The following is a 15890-nucleotide window of genomic DNA, read 5'->3' as shown; positions in this document are numbered from 1 at the left end:
TCACGATTCTGTAGGGAATGAGAATGGGGCGTTGGGTGTGGGGGAAGCAGATCTCACAGTGGTGGAAGGGCCTCAGGGGATCAGGAGACCTGCTCCCCGCCCCAGCCTGGAACTCTGGGAGAATTGCTTTCCTTCTCTAGATCTCATTGTCCTTACCTATAAAATAATAGGTTTGGATTCAATGCCCTGCATTTCCCCTTTCAACTTGATTTCTACCCCTAATTAAATGGAGGCTACCAGACTGGTATGCCCTGACACACGCCTTCCTTTTCTCCTCTTGTCTCTGTCTCTCTCTTCTTGTCCAGAGTGTGTCTTACTTTTGCAAGTTCCTCTCCATTCTGCACTTTATGAGTTCTGGCATTTCTGTTGCCCTAGAAAGTCTTTATTTCTGAGATTGTGCACTGTTTCCCTCTTTACAGCATCCCGTAAACTCCCTTCTTGGATTCTTTCTTTCTTTCCCATCATCCTGGCCAAATTGCTTCTCATCTTAGTTCGGGTGTGTGTGTGTGTGTGTGTGTGTGTGTAGGGAAATGCTTCTCTGGGGCTCTTATTGTCTCCATCCCTCTGCTTTATCTGGGATTTCCTTTACCCAGAATTTTGTTCTATAAAATGATTCACTCTAATTCTTCCATTTCTGACATATTCTAGAAAATCTTTTAATGTTTTTCTTCTTCCGACTTATCCAGTTTTATTTCACGGTTCTCTTTGGTTATCTCTTAAAATCACACTTCTCGATGTTTAATTTTTCTGGTCGTTTGTCTTCATCCTTCATTCTTTCGTTCTCTCAGGTCACCTTTTAAAATTTTTAAAATACCTTTTTTTGTTCAGCAGAGGGCTCCCTTCCCATCTCTCGCGCAGCCCGGGCAGATAGAATCTGACGCCCCGCGCCCCCCGCCCCGTCTCTCCCTCCCGCTTTCTAGCCATCAGACGCTAGATACTTAAACTTGTAAACAATAAGCCCTGATGCGTGATCTCGGTAAACCTTCGCTCTCAACCGAGAACACCCCTCTGCTTCCCGGGATCGCTAATCTCCGGGATGCCCTCCCCACGTTCCTGAGGTTATTTCACTCACTGCAGCTCCTACTGTTCCTCCAATCCTTCCGTAAGGTAGGTGTTGCTAACCCTAGGTCACAGTTGAGGAAACTGAGGCTTGGAGAGGTTCACTCAAGGTCGTGCCCAGTGTAAAGTTAACCCTGATCTAGCCAGTTCTGGCTTTCCAGTCCAGCCCCACAGCCTCGCCTCGCTCCCTTCCACTGCAGTTTATTCCAGATTTCCCCTGTTTCGTACGAGATTCTTTCCCCGCTTTCAATCCATAGGCAGGAAGATCGTCTTTAGCTAACAGGGCTGGAGAATTTGGGAGTCGGGGATGGCGGGGGTTGGGGGGGTGGGGGGTTTCCTCAGGCGCCGAGGGTTGGGTGGGCAGGGTTCGGGTGGGCTGACACCCCGGAGGAAGTTAGAGATGGGGGGTCACCGAGGACAATAAGGCAGGATGTAGCAAAGGGTAGCAAGTGCTCAGGGGGACCTGGGTCTCGCGGTTCCAACGCCGGCTGCGGAGCGGGACTTGTGCTCACCCCCCGTGCGGCACACACTTGGCAGGCCAGGTGCGGGAGTCGGGCTGAGCCTGGGGACGTCGAGATGCAGGGCGCCCCCTCGCGCTGCTCCGCGCGCCTCGGGGCTGGCGGGTGAAGCGCCGGCCGCGGCAGGTCCTCGCCAACCCCCTCCTCCTTTTCGCTCCCGCTCCCTCCTTCTCTCCCCTCGCTCCCAACTCCTCCCCCACAGCCTCTCCCTCCTCCTTCAGCTCCCTCGGTCTCCTCCTCCCCGCTCTCACCCGCGCTCGGTGTCGGGAGCTAGTTGGAGCGCGGGGACTGCTGCCAGAGCCCAGCTCCGCGGAGCCGGGCGGGTCGGCCGCGCGTCCAGCGGCCGCGGGAGCAGCCGGAGCGCAGCTGGCGCGGGCTCGGGTCCGCACTGCACGGGGAGCGCCGAGCCCAGAGCCGGGGCCGTTCCGGCGCCGCCGCCCCATTCCCAGACGGGCCGCCAGCCTTCCTGGTTCGCCTCCGCCGCTTCGTGCCACCGGGAGCCGGGAGCCGCTGAGAGCCGGGCACCTGTGCCCGCAGCCCGGAGGTGAGTCCCAGGAGCCCCGGGCGTTTCCCCTGCACGGGCTGGGGCTGCGAGTTGCAAACTTCAGCAACTCGGGTGGGTAGAGGGGTAGGGGCCCCGAGGCGCCAGCAAGTTGGAACCTGGTGGGAGAGGCCGCGGGTGGGAGGCGAAGGGGGTCCCTATGTTCCCTCGCCCTCGGCGCTGCCGCTTTCCCGCCGCCCGCCTGCTGCGGGTCCTGGCGGCGCGGGGCCCTCGCGGGGCCGCGGCCAGGGCGTCTGGGCTGCAGCCCTGATGCGGACCCGCGGCCCGGGCCTGGAGGCGGGGACGACGAATGAAAAGCTGAGAGAGCGCCGGGCAAAGGCGCTCAGACCGGCGCCGAGATGGAGGCTCACGGAGGGCCGACGAGTAAACCGGGTGGAAGGAGAGTGCGGGCGGCAGCGCGCGTGGGCACGCGTGGCCCGCTCGGAGTGTGAAATCTCACGCTCGCGGGCGTCCCCGCTCCGCCGCCGCCTGCCGGGCCCCACCCGGGCTCTTCTCAGACCCCCTGCCCCGCCAGGGCCCCGCGGAGCCCAAACTCTGCCCTGCCAGGCCCCACACGCAGCGGACCGGGAGCCCCGCGCTCCCGCCTCGGCCGGTGGAGAGAGGGGTGCGGCGGCGGGAAAGGGAGACGCGAACGGCGATTTCCTGATTTATTTTTCTCATGGTAATTTGTCTTTGTGGTTGGGACTGCTCATTCACTTTCTGCTCACGTCGTGCGGGAGATCCAGCGCGGAGGGAGGGAGCGGGGGGCGCTCGGCCCCAGGAAGGGATGGAGACAGGAGAGGGGATCTGGGACCCGCGCGGGGCGGGAGCCGAGAGGCAAGTGGCGGTAGCAAGCGCGGAGGAAGAAGGCGAGGGTGAGGCGACCCGGCCGAGCTGAGCAGCGAGCCCGCGGCCCGGGGCGTGAGGGGAGGTGGGGGGGTGGGGGGTGGACAGAGCCGGATCCTTCGCCTGCAGCAAACTTTAAACAACGAGGAGGAGCCACCTGAAGCGCGGTTCCTGCCTCCTCCCTATCCCCCGGTGCCCAGTCCCCCGGTCATCCCGCCCGCCCAGCCGCCCCGAGCTGGAGTGGGCCCTGAGCTGGATGGGGACGGGTAGCCTCCGGTCTCTGCCCCCACCTCTGTGATCCCCTCTAGGCTTTCTGCGGTGCGTATGGAAGCAGCTGGAGCTGGGAAGGGCAGCCCACCCTCGGGATGCGCTCCTTCCCGGCCCTGTGCCTGAGCAAACGCAACTGGCCTTGGAGGCTTGGAAGCTCGCCTGTATCTCGACCCCACCACGATCTTACCTTTTCTGCCTCCAACCCCCATTTTTTTCCTTCAGCCCCTAGCGATTCCAATCTCCTTGCACATTTTTCAGGCACCCCGCTTCCCATTCTCCCCATTCTCCCACTTTGGCCTCATTTTGCTCTGAAGGCAGCGGCGCCTCTCCCAAGCGCCCTCCATGCCCGCCTCTCCGTCCTCCCCACCCCCACTTTCCCTCATCTTTTAGTCTATTCTTTCCCATCACTTCTCACCCCTCCCCCCTTCTTGTTGACTTTTAAAAGTGACCTCTAACCCTTTCTGAGACTGGCTAGGTGACCTTGAGGGTGGGGCAGGGGGGAATCTTGAGCCTGAGAACGGGACCTCGCAACTAGGAAAAGGGGAGCAGGTTAAGAAGCTGACTGGGAAAAACCGTCAGTATCCTGCCCCCAAAGTCGACCCCAACCGAGGAGGAAATGGGAGAATATATCAAAGAGAGAGGGGGTGTGCCACTTGGTCAACCAGAAGACAGGATTGTTTTGGGAGACCTGCTCAGCAGGAAGGGCTGCCTCTCTCCGTGCCAGGAAAAGTGTGTGTGTGATGGGGGAGGGGTATCAACAATTACCAGCACCAGTTTGGGAGGGAGGGTGACAGATATTCCGTCTCTTTTCTGTTTCCAGGGAGTAAGTGCAAGAGCTGACAGCAGTCAGCATTATCATCACTTGGACATCAAACACTTTTTAAGTACCTACTGTGTGGGCTGCACCAGACTCTGACTATAGATACAAAGAGGTCCAGGGCTGAGCTCCTAACCAGAGAGGCTGCTAAATTCACCAGTTTGATCCAAAGAAGACATTTGTGTATTTGTTTGAGGAGGGGAATGTGAAAGGGGAAATTCATAGGCAATACAAAACATCAAGGACTTGGTGCCAAATGATGACCTAGGGCATAGGAGAGGACTGTTTGAAGACAGCTCTGAAACTCAGGTGGGACTGAGAGCTGGGCTAGTTGACTCTGCCTCCCTCCCCAGCAGCTGTCTATATCTGGAGGGTGAGAGAAGAGAAAGGAAGGTCAGGAAGGGGCTCCCTTTCCACTTCTAGAGCCAGACCAGGAAGACAGAGAAGCTGAGAGGTCCACCCTGGCTCTGTGGCTTGATCTCCCATTCAGGACTGGTGGAGTCACAGAAGCTTTTCTTTTCTTTCTTTTTTTTGCGGAAGCTTTTTTGTTTTGGTGTACCCTTCTTGGCTTTTTTGAAAGCCCCTCAGTTTGTTACTTCTTGTTGAGGCTCAAATCTGGAAGAGGGCTTGGAGATTGTCCATATCAGGGGAGTCACAAACTGTGATGCCTACAGAGGGCAGGCAGGGAACAATGTGCTGATCAGGCAGTTAATAAGACTGGACAACTGGATGCACAAAGTCAAATTGTCCAAATAATGGTCTAAACAAAACCAATGTGTTGCCCTTGGGCAGTCATATCCCCTATATTTATAGATCAAGAAATTAAGATCCTGAGAGGCATTATCTCTTTGTGTGTATGTGTTATCATGTCTCCCAGCACTATGGGGATTGGTTGGAACACCCCACAGTCTCACCCCACCTCCGACCTATTGGACTCCCAGCTCGCTCTCATCCTCAGGACCCATTAGGATTCTTCTATGATGACTTCTCTAGATGATGAGTTCCTTGAGGGCAGGGAGTCATCTGTCTTCTGTAAATCTGAGCATTTCACATCCACTAATGCAAGATTCCAGATGCAGAGCTGGGACTGGAACTCAGGTCTTTCCCCCTTCCCTCCCCAAAACCCCAGGAACCCAGTGAATGTAAGCCAGCTTTGTTCTTTTCAGAGGAAGAAAATCCAACCATGACTTTTTTTTTGTAACCTTATTCAGTAAACCTTATTCAGGGCTTAGATAAGAAAAGTCTAGAAGCTCACCTAGGGGATGTTGAGGGATCCCAAGAAATATCCAGAAAGTCTTGAGCCTTGAGTGTGGGTCTAAAAAAGGGAAAAGGAGCCCCAGCAATGGGGAGAGGGGTGGTGGACATTTACAGATTAGCTTGGCAAGGCTGAGGATCAGTAGGTAGAGTGTGTGCACTTGGGAGGAACATGCTGTTGGGTCCAATTATTTCGAACATTGATCATGACATTCTTGTTCTTAATCTTGGTAACCCTCTTATATCCCACTGGGAAATTTAACAAGGTAGCAACTCAGATCACTGCCATATAATCAACCAGTTTACTACTTTCATTGAGGATGGAGGTGATAGAATGGGCACAGAGGGCAAAGGACAGTTATCTGATTAGAAGTGCCTGCCACCATGTAAACCTTAAATGACACTGGGCTGAGCCCCATGCCTCCAGCCTCCTGATGTTCCCTCAGATCCTCAAGTGTTAGCTTTGTTATTGCCTAGGTGCAAGGTAGATGAGAACAATAGTGGCAGTAAACTCACATGTTCACTGTTTATTAATCACTTCCTATATGGCAGGCACTGTGCTAGAAGCTGCGGGTATTAGTAAACAAGACATATCTTTGATGTGAATGGAGGTAAATTGATACGACTAGGAGGACATAATGACTAGCTTTGCCTCGACTTCTGTGATGGAATTTACTGTGAGGGTTTTTTCCCCCTTTTCCCCTGTGGGTTTGTCTGGGTGATCTGATAGCTAAGGTGGAGTTGTCCAAATGACCTGTCATCCAGGGTTTGTAGCTGGCAGCTCTAGGATGCCACCACCTCAGATCTTCCCTTGGTTCCTCAAATTTCTCGTTCTTTACGGGGGCCAAATACCTACTTTGTACCTGTGGTGTACACAGAGGCAAAGCCAGGCACCTGGAGATGTGGGGATGAGAACAGTTGAGAGGGAGTGTTGGTTAATCTTCAGGGTCTGAGCCCCACTGAGACCTGAGACTGTCCTTCGCCTCACCCAGGTACCTAGATCATTAGTCTGTCTTCACTGACTGGTGACTCTGTGTGTGTGTGTGTGTGTGTGTTGGAAATAGGTACCTCCAATGAATGAGTTCTCTTCACATTCAGATCTTTGCATTTGAGTTTAGCCACCGCGGAGTTGGTCTTAAATCTTTGACAAAGCTCAATTAGCTTGGTCTTAAACACAGGAAAAGAAGCCAAAGAAAGTGGCTTAACTAACGGAGTTTCACTGACTTGCCGAATGGAGCCCTTCTTTTCCAGCTTGTGTGGGCAACACCTGAATTTCACAGTGCTCTACCTTTGTGAACCTCCCTCTCTCTGACTTTCCATTTGATAACACGTGCCTTAGCTAAAGAGATGGCTCAATGATGCGTAATCTGGAAGGGGATCTTTGCCTATGCCATTCTCTGTCTTAGATGGAGGACTCTCCCCCAAAGCTTTCTTTTTGGGGAAAAAAAAATAATCCCTTTTAACTGGCTTGAATGCTAGAAAGTAGCAGGGAAAAATTCCAGCTAGGAGCAGAGTTCTGACAAGGAAGCAGGGTGCTGAATGTTCTGTGGCTCTCCCATGTCACTTTCCTTTCCTTCTGCTGTAGTGCTTTGCTTTAGTGAGCATGAGAGATGAAAATCAAACCTTTGCAGAATGCACTCTTTAATCCTGACATTAGTCAGGGACTCACCAGTGAGAAATTACTACACTTGATGGCTTCTAAATGGAAGGGGAAAAAATGAAGAAGAAAAAGGTGGCTTCCTGTCCAATTTGCTGCTGGGCACAGGGAGGAAAGCAGGAGGAGGGACCCCTGGGATGGAGACCAGGCTTGGGAGAGTTTGACCTTTAGCACACCTCCCAACAGTTGGGCTGTTCAGTCTCCTCCAGTCTGACTTGAAACAGGAGGACAAGGATTCCACTGGGCTGTTCCTGAGCAAATGGAAGCTTTAAAGGCAACGCTGTATGTGCTGAGTTGCGCCATGACACTGCCCTCATTGATCTGTGTTTAATAAGGATGACTTAATCAGACTTGCACCTGGAACTCGTTTGAATTTGAAGCCTTGTCGATATTATCAGAATATCTTTGCATTTGAACCAAGAATGTCTCTGGCTGGCCTCTTCTGTGATAAGGAAGTGTTGGTACTAGAGGATGGCTGGTGACCATCTGCTCCGTCAGTCCGCTGAGGATCATATCGGAGCTGATCAACAGTTTAAATTCCCAAAGGAGGAGGCCGAGTTAGAAATGAGGGAGTCTGCCCCACTTGAGCACCTCTGCCAGACCTTGATTCCCCATCTGTGAAAACGAGGCAGTCAAATGGACCCCAAGACTTTCTGGCCCTCCAGGTCAGCCATCTTGAATGGAGACTCTGGTTACTTCTCAATTTTCCAGGAAAATCTTTTTTTGTGGCTCACTTGTGGAGAATATTTAGTCTAAGACCAGTTTCTAGTTCCCTCCAGCCCCGCTGCTGGTGAGACACCTGACTGCCGGTGCCTTCAGAGGGTGCATTCTCCTTTTAGCCTCTGCCTGAGCCAACATCATTTGCAAGGTAAATCTGCTGCATATTAGGTGTATGCGTGTGCATATGCGTGTGCGTGTGTGTGTGTGTGTGTAAACATACGCATACACGTCCACGTATAAACATAGATGCAGTGCATTGCAAAAAGCAGTGTTATCCCTTGACCATCTGCCATTTTGGATTATCTGCAGCTCCGTTCACCTGCTAGAGTTGTTGTAAGGCTGCCCCTAGAGAGACAATTTCAGGGGAAGCGCTGGCGGGTAGCAATTTAGATCCATCCCTACCTGCTAACCCCACTGTTCCTCCTGAACCCCAACTTCCTCCATACTGCCCTTGTCATTGTTCTGAAGGGCCCCCAGGAGCTCCCCTTTAAGGAGTACAAAAGAGCTTGCAGTTGGCTCTTAATTATTCAGGGATGGATGGATCCAGTGTGTAAAGCACCCGACCCAAGTCTGTTCTTTCCCTTCTTTTGGTGCCTGGAGTAACACTATACCTGTAGTTCGAAGCTGGGGGAGATCTTATCATTTAATACAAACTTTTGTTTCTCTCAGCTTGTTCCCTCTGCTTCTCTTCCCTCAAGGCGTCCGCCCGGAGGGAACCAAGAGACCTCTGAGAGCTCTCCTCCACCTTGAACAGACTGCCTTTAAGGTCTACACATTGCTCTGTTGACCAGGGTGTGTTTCTGCCCCAAAACAGGACAGAAGAGGAAAATACCACTAGACTAGGTCTAGCTTCTACAGGGTCGGGTCCCTATAGGTTTCCTGGGATCCTGGTTTTCTTCCCTTCTCCTGTTCATAGAGCCAGCTGGGCCCCCTCAGGAGTCTCCGTGGAGAGTAAGATCCTTATGGTGAAAACTCCCAAAGGGACCAGCTCCAAGGAGTACTTCTGGGAATGCCCTTCCTGGCTGAGGGGGCATTTTCCTGCATAGACCAGGTACCTTGGGGCCACCTGCTCCCTTTCTCCCTTTCCTCTAACTTACGGAGCGAGCGAGTCTCTTGGCATACGGGGCCCAGCCTGGAGAGCAAGGCTCCACTGACCTCTGTATTCAAGTAACAGTAGCCTGGCCCAGTTTAGCTCTTACTCACTGGTTTCTATTAGAATCACCTGGAGAGCTTTGAAAACCTATAGATGACCAGCCCCATCCTAGACCTTTTAATTAAGTCAGAGTCCCTGAGCAACTGATATTTTTTTGAGCTTCTAATATGCAGCCATGGGTGAGAGCCACTGACCTAAATCTTCGTTCCTAGGCTCCCCCTGGCCTCACGCCAATGGCATGCAGAATCTCTTTGCCCTCAGCCCTTCAGAACAGCCAGGTCCTTTCTAGTAGTTACCAGCACAGCTCCTGGCATTCGGATCATAGCTACTTGTGTTCCTGTGTTCTGAATTTAATGACTTTCTATTATAAGCTGATTGCGGGAGCACCCTTCCAGGGTAATTTCTCTGTGGTCATTTCTTCTTAAAAAGCATTTATAAAAGCAATGCATATTCCTTCAACATCGTTGCTTATTTCCTTCTAGATATGTAGATAACAAAATTGTGATATTCCCCTGCGGTGCTCTGTAACCAGCCTTTTCCATTTCATAACATACGGAGAGAATTTTCCCGTGTCTTAAGTATTCTTCTCAAATGGGCTTTCTAATGGCCTCCAGTATTCCATCATATGGATATGCTATAATTTATTTAATGAATTCTCTGTGGGTTGGATATCTAGGCTGTAAACCATTTTTTACTGTTTTAAATAATGCTGCAGTGAACATCCTTGTACGTAAATCTTTGTGCTCATTGATGACTATTTCCGCAGAACAGATTTCTAGAAGTGGGGATATTTATGCTTCCTTTTAACATGGACCTTCTGGACATTTTTTGACTGACTTTTGATTGCAATAAAAATTTTTCATATTCAGGGCTGAAAAAACAAACTGTTTTCACTGAACTCCTCTGATCCTGGAGCTGGCTGCTTCACCCCCACGTGACCTGAAGGTCAGAATCCGTGCCCTCGCCTGGTGCCTCAGCTCCACCTCCAGGTCTATTCCACAAATTACTCCTCCCCCTCTCCGGGTGAGCTCCAAGTCTCTCCTGCTCCTAACACCCACCCCGCCCTGCCCACATATTTAGTTTCTTCTTTCACCCGCTTGGCTTTTTCCTCTTCGAGTCTCCAGCCCAGGGATTATACGCATTCCCTGCCTTCAAGCTATTGTTCCATAATAACAGCTATTATTTATTGAGCTGTTACTATGCACCAGGCAGTCTGTTAAACTTTGTATAACCATTCTCTCTTTTAATACTCATGGGCCAAGCCTGGGTGGCTCAGTGGGTTAAGCTGCTGCCTTCGGCTCAAGTCATGATCTCAGGGTCCTGGGATCGAGTCCCGCGTCGGGCTCTCTGCTCGGCAGCGAGCCTGCTTCCCTCTCTTTCTCTCTGCCTGCCTCTCTGTCTACTTGTGATTTCTCTCTGTCAAATAAATAAATAAAATCTTAAAAAAAAAAATACTCATGGGCCTCTGTGCGTGTATTCCGCACGAAGAAACTGAAACCACGAAGAAACTGAAACCTTGAGAGAGAAAACAGTTTGCCCAAGGTCACCCAGTTAAATCCCAGCAGAGCCCAGACTGTCTGATTTCAGAGCCTAGCCTCTTAATTATGTATACTTTGTATACTTTGTCTGTATATGTGTATATACTTTGTTTCGTCCTTGGCTTATGGTATCAATATGTTGTTCACAAAGGCTCCGTCGCATCCTATGGACACTGTGCCTTTCTCCCACAGAAGAGCAGTTCTCTCTTACAAGTGGCAGGAGAGTGGCTATTTGTTAGGAACCCCTTTTCCTTTTTCACTTCCTTGATTCTGTCCTCACCCCTTCCTCCAGGTACGCCATGCCAGAAAACATTTCTTGCTTCCTCACTGACCAGCTGCCAAGATCCCAGCATGCCTTGCAGCTTAGCAGGTCCAAGTTTGACATATCCCTATTGCAGCTTCCCTACCCAGTCAGAAGAATTTGGATGCTACATGCCCAGTATGGCTTATAAAGCTGTCAGGGAGGCATGCTACAGCAATGATGAGGGGATAGGCAGTCTGACTTCTGTTGGATGTCAAATACTGTTTAAAGTGGAGGAGTGGATACATTTTTGTATTCTTGCCTCTTTAACATCGTCCTTGCTCAACAGATAGAGAAATAGCAACTGAAACTATCCTTCTGATTTGATTCTGACCAAGAGCTAGGTGGTGATGTCACGGTGCTTGGATGAAAGACACCACATCAGCCTGGTGTTAATAACAGCCAGAGAAAGAAATGACATGCCCACAGACCTTCCCTAGAATCTAGGAAGTCTGATTTTAGGAAGTTGGATCTTGTGATTAGGGATTCCAAAAGGGAAGATGGCTTATGGCAGGTGAGATTCTGAAAAATGAGGCTTCACATTTTTATCCATGAGTTGGATGAAACTGGAGTAAGCGAGCTTATCAAATTTGTTGATGACAAGACTGTGATGGGCAGCTCCTATAAAAGACAGAATAAATATTCAAAATGATCTCAACAGACTGGAATGCTGGGTTTAAACCAACAAGATGAAATTTAACAGGGGCAGATGGAAAGTCACATTTAGATTGCGCAAATTAATTGCTCAAGTTCATGAGGGGGATGGGGGCGGGAGCAGACTTGGTTTGGCTGCGGATCCTCAGGAAGAGATCTGAGGGGTTTAATTGTGCACAGGTTTTATAGGAACCAGCAGGGCGAGGGGCTTGCTCAAAACAACACTGTCTTCAGTGGTACGAAGAGAAGTGCAGGGACTAGATTGGGTTCTCCCTGGTCATTATGTCCTCATCTCTGGACATGGATTTTAGAGGGGACCGAGACTAACTCCAGTGTGCTACGCGGAGGGCAGCCAGCAACACGAGGGGTTTGGGAAACCCAGCCACAGAATGTCTGGTGAAGGGAACTTGTCCACTTAGAGGGGGAGAAAACCCTGGGGGTCCTGGATGCTGACTGCCAAGAGGCAGGACTTCTGGTAGGAGAAAACACAGCTCATCCACCTGGGAGAAGCGGAAGACTCCAGAGTGGGAAGTACAGGAAGCTGGATTTTTTTCAGAATGAGAGTCTTCCCAACCAGATGGGTTGTGGTGAAGCAGCACCAGCTGTCAGTCTTGCTGTCCAGGATGCTGCTGGGGGACTCCCATCCTGGAGACAGATGATCGGCCCAGAAGTGAACCTCTATCTCTGTGTGGCTCTGAGTCTGGAGGACACCTGCTTCCTTTCCTGATTGCTCTGGAGCAGTTGTTCTCAAAGCCATGTCCCTGACCAGCAGCATCAGCTCCACCTGGCACCTGCTAGGAATGTGAGAGTTCTTGGGCTGAACCCCAGACCTACTGACTCAGCAATTCTCAGGCTGGCACCCGGCAACCTGCCCTCTGACAAGCTCTCCAGGCCATCTGGATGCTCGCTGAAGTTTGAGAGACACTACTTTAGACCACACTAAGCTCTTCTTTCCGTTGCTGGGTTCTTTTTCTTTTTTTTTTTTTTAAAGATTTTTATTTTATTTATTTGACAGATAGAGATCACAAGTAGGCAGAGAGGCAGGCAGAGAGAGAGGAGGAAGCAGGCTCCCTGCCAAGCAGAGAGCCCGATGCGGAGCTCGATCCCAGGACCCTGGGATCATGACCTGAGCGAAAGGCAGAGGCTTTAACCCACTGAGCCACCCAGGCGCCCCCGTTGCTGGGTTCTTGTGGCATTTCTACAACCCATAACACTTTCCTGGGGAAGTAGTGTGGACACTTGGAAGGAACCTGGGTTTCGGGATGAGACAGACTTGAGTTCAAACCCAGCATGACTGGTTTGTGTTCGTGGGTCTTGTATGAATTCCATTCCCTCCCTGAGCCTGCTTTCTGCACTGTAAAGTGAGGGAGGACTAGTTTAAGGGAGGATTAAATGAAGTGGAGGAACTCCTGTATGTAGCTTATATTCATTGTTACTATCATGTCATCCTGGGAAGGGTCTTGTTCGTATAGCCATTGTTCAAAGGGAGGCCTGGGTGAAGCCTCCTCTGTTTCTCCTCAGCACCCACCAGCAGAGCACTCCCTCAAGGTAGAGGCTGGTTGACTCTGGGTCTGCCAGTTTCCTCCCCTCCTGGACAATGGAGAGCCAGGACCATTTTCCTTCCAATCCCTATTCCGGACCTAATCCTCGTGAGCATGAGCAGGTTCATCCTTCCGGTGGCCTGGGTCTTGCCAGACCTGATCTTCTGAGGTGTATGAGTCTAGCATGCAATTTGACCCAGCAGAGTCATTGATAAAAGGACTTGGGCCCAAACAATCCCCAGGAGCCTCTAACTTTACATGAATAAGGAGCTTGAGTTGCTGGTGTCAGCCAAGCTAGGCAATTAGAGTGGGCCCTTCTTGGAGCTGGAAGGTGCCAAGGTCACCTCTGCAAGTCCCTACTGAGTGGTGAGGGGTGAAGTCTTCAGTTCTTCTTGCCCACAAAGTGCCCATTCTATTTTTGGTCAGCAATATCTAATAGAAAGTTCTATTTCTCTGAAGTCCCTGTCTCTCCCTGAGGGTTCCATCCCTTCCCATGTGGCTGTTCCAGGTGAACCAGTCACTTCCATGCCACAGCTTTGCAAGCTTTGGAGACCAACTGCCTTCCCCACTTCCGTTAGTGCTCCTCTGACTTGTCTCTTTGTCCCTGGGCACAGAACTCCGCACGTCCTCCCACTTGTCTTAAATTGTGGTCACCAGGCCCAAATCTGGTCTTCCAGGTGAGGGCCTGGCCAGCACACCCACATCAGTCCAGGCACCACAGCTTCTCTTCCTGCAGCCTCAGTTCTGCCCTGGCTATTTTTGGCAGCTGCGCAGCCCTGCTGACTTTTACTGAGCTAGCAGCCAACCCTTCCCCTCAGGTTTCTTTATCAAAATCTGCAACTCAGTCCCATCTTCCAATCGTGTCTTTGTGTTGCACAAGTTTGCTAGGACTGCTATAACAAAGGACCACACACTGGTGATTCCAACAATAGAAGTGCACTGTCTCATGGTCCTGGAGACTAGAAGCTCGAGATCAAGGCGTTGACGGAGTTGGTTCCTTCTGAGGGCTATAAGGGAGAGTGTTCCCCTAGCTTCGGGTGGTTTCTGGACAGTCCTTGCCATGCCTTGTTTTATAGAAGCTTCCCCCTCATCTTTGCCTTTATTGTTGCATGGCATTCTCCCTCTACACCTGTCTGCCTCCAAAGTCCCCCTTTTGTAAGGACACCAGTCATATTGGTTTAGGGACGCACCTTACTCCGGTATGACCTCATCTTAACCAATTACATCTGTAACGACCCTATTTCCAAATAAGATCACATTTGGAGGTGCTGAGGATTGAAACTTGAATGCGTGAGTTTTAGAGGGACACAGTTCAACCCATAACAGCACCGTAGCCTTTTTGGTCTTACGTTTGGGACTCTATCTTTTTCCCCAATTCATTTCATCTTGTCTAAGTTCAGTCCATCTCCTTAGCTGATTAAAATATTTCAGATTCTGGGGATGTCTGGTTGGCTCAGTCAGTGGAGCACATGACTCTTGATCTCAGGGTCGTGAGTTTGAGCCCCACGTTGAGTGTAGAGATTGCTAAAAATATAAAATCTTAAAAAAATTTCAGATTATATTTGCCAGTAGCTTCCACCTTCAAATGCTTCCCATCTATTGATCCAAGGAACTGGAAGATCTTGAATGCAGTGGGATAATTCAGAGCCCTACCTGCCCCTGGACAGTTCTGTCCCAGGGGACTTGATCCATGGGCAAGTACCCTTGGGCATGATGATGTGGGCCAGCTCTGTGTCCTACTCGTTTTCCCACCTTATAGCTTCCTTTCTCTAGCTTATATGCAACAATTTCATGACGAGATTGTCAGATGGTTTCAAGATCAGCTCTCCCGGCAAACCCCATTTCCCTTGTCTACCAGCCTGGTGACCCTGTCAACAGAGAAGATGAGCTTTGCCTGACAGGACTTTATTACTGAACACACACTGCCTGCCTGCAATCTCAACCGCCTTTCCCCAGTGCCCACCACCCCTCGTTTATAGTCTTTGCAGGAATTTTTCTCGGGCAGCACATTGAGTTTCCCTCTGTGTGGTTTGCAAAACCCACCCCAGACCCCTTTCTGGAAATGAGGGCTGTGTAGCCTGCCTGAGGCCTCTCAGCGCCTCTCATGATTGCCAGGATCCTGTCAGGATTCCTGCGAGATCCCCACAGCTGCTCTCCGCCTCATCTGCCTGTACCCCGGGTGTGCGACTGGGCCAAGTGGCTGGCTCGCACGCTGGCTGCAGGACAGCTGGAGTTCTTATAGTCTGCGCACCAGCCTCCAGCTCAGGCCTCCTGCACCCGATACTCCACTCCCCGTTTCCTTTCCGCGGAATCCCACGTCCTGATGGGGAAGACAGAAGCGAAACTGGAGGAAGAGCTGAGGGCCCACCGGAGAAGTCCTTGAACCTATGGATGCCAGATCCGTTCCCTTAGGCCTTCTTTCCCCTTCTAGCTCTTCTCCTTCCCCAGTTCCTCTCCTGTCCTATAGTTTCTCCTCTCTTTTTCTAATTGGACTCTTTGAATCCTTGAGGATAAGACAGAAGTGAAGGTGAGGTGGGTGTGTCAGGAGCTGGGCAAGCACGGGCTCGACTGGAACAGCGGAGGGCGGCCAGGAGCAGAAGTCCTCAGACGCTCTGCTGAGGAGTCCCGTGTGGAAGGCAGCCGGGATCTCCACGGTAGGGCTTGAATTCTGGCTCTGCCATTTACTGGTGGAGTGACTTTGGGCAGATGATTTCTCCTCCCTGAGGCTCAGTGTCCTCATCTGTAAGGTGGCCATAACACCTGTTTCCGAGGGCAAGTGTGAGGACTGAATTAAATGAGCTTCTTTTTAGTGGAGCGGGATGTCTGGAAAAGTACCTGGGGACTGAGGGTACCAAGCACACCTGCCCTTCTGCAGAGTGGACTGCGGAGCTGGAGGTGGATGTGGTGGGGGAGGGGGAGGCCCGTGGGAAGGCCCATGAGGAGGCCGGGGAGGAGGTGAGGCCACAGGCTGGGACAAGGGCCATGACTGCCCGAGGCCGTGGCAATGGGAAAGAAGAAGTT

The 15890-nt window shown here is 51.3% G+C and overlaps 1 protein-coding gene across 4 annotated transcripts in view; it reads left to right on the top strand.

Annotated features, from left to right (window-relative positions):
• Positions 1-1755: 1755 nt before the first annotated feature.
• Positions 1756-15890, top strand: part of SEMA5B (semaphorin 5B) — a 112826-nt gene continuing 98691 nt past the window's right edge. For 3 of the 4 annotated variants that reach the window (XM_046003727.1, XM_046003728.1, XM_046003725.1), the window contains exon 1: positions 1756-2121. The gene's annotated coding sequence lies outside the window, so the exon portion shown is untranslated. Of the gene's footprint in view, positions 2122-2777; positions 2801-15890 lie in introns of those variants that run through there. The other variant, XM_046003726.1, reaches the window with a different exon arrangement.

This window comes from Meles meles, chromosome 4, assembly GCF_922984935.1.
Source record: "Meles meles chromosome 4, mMelMel3.1 paternal haplotype, whole genome shotgun sequence".
Classification (NCBI taxonomy): Eukaryota; Metazoa; Chordata; class Mammalia; order Carnivora; family Mustelidae; genus Meles; species Meles meles.
The sequence above is the reverse complement of the archived record's forward strand: the minus strand, read 5'-3'. Positions and strand labels throughout refer to the sequence as shown.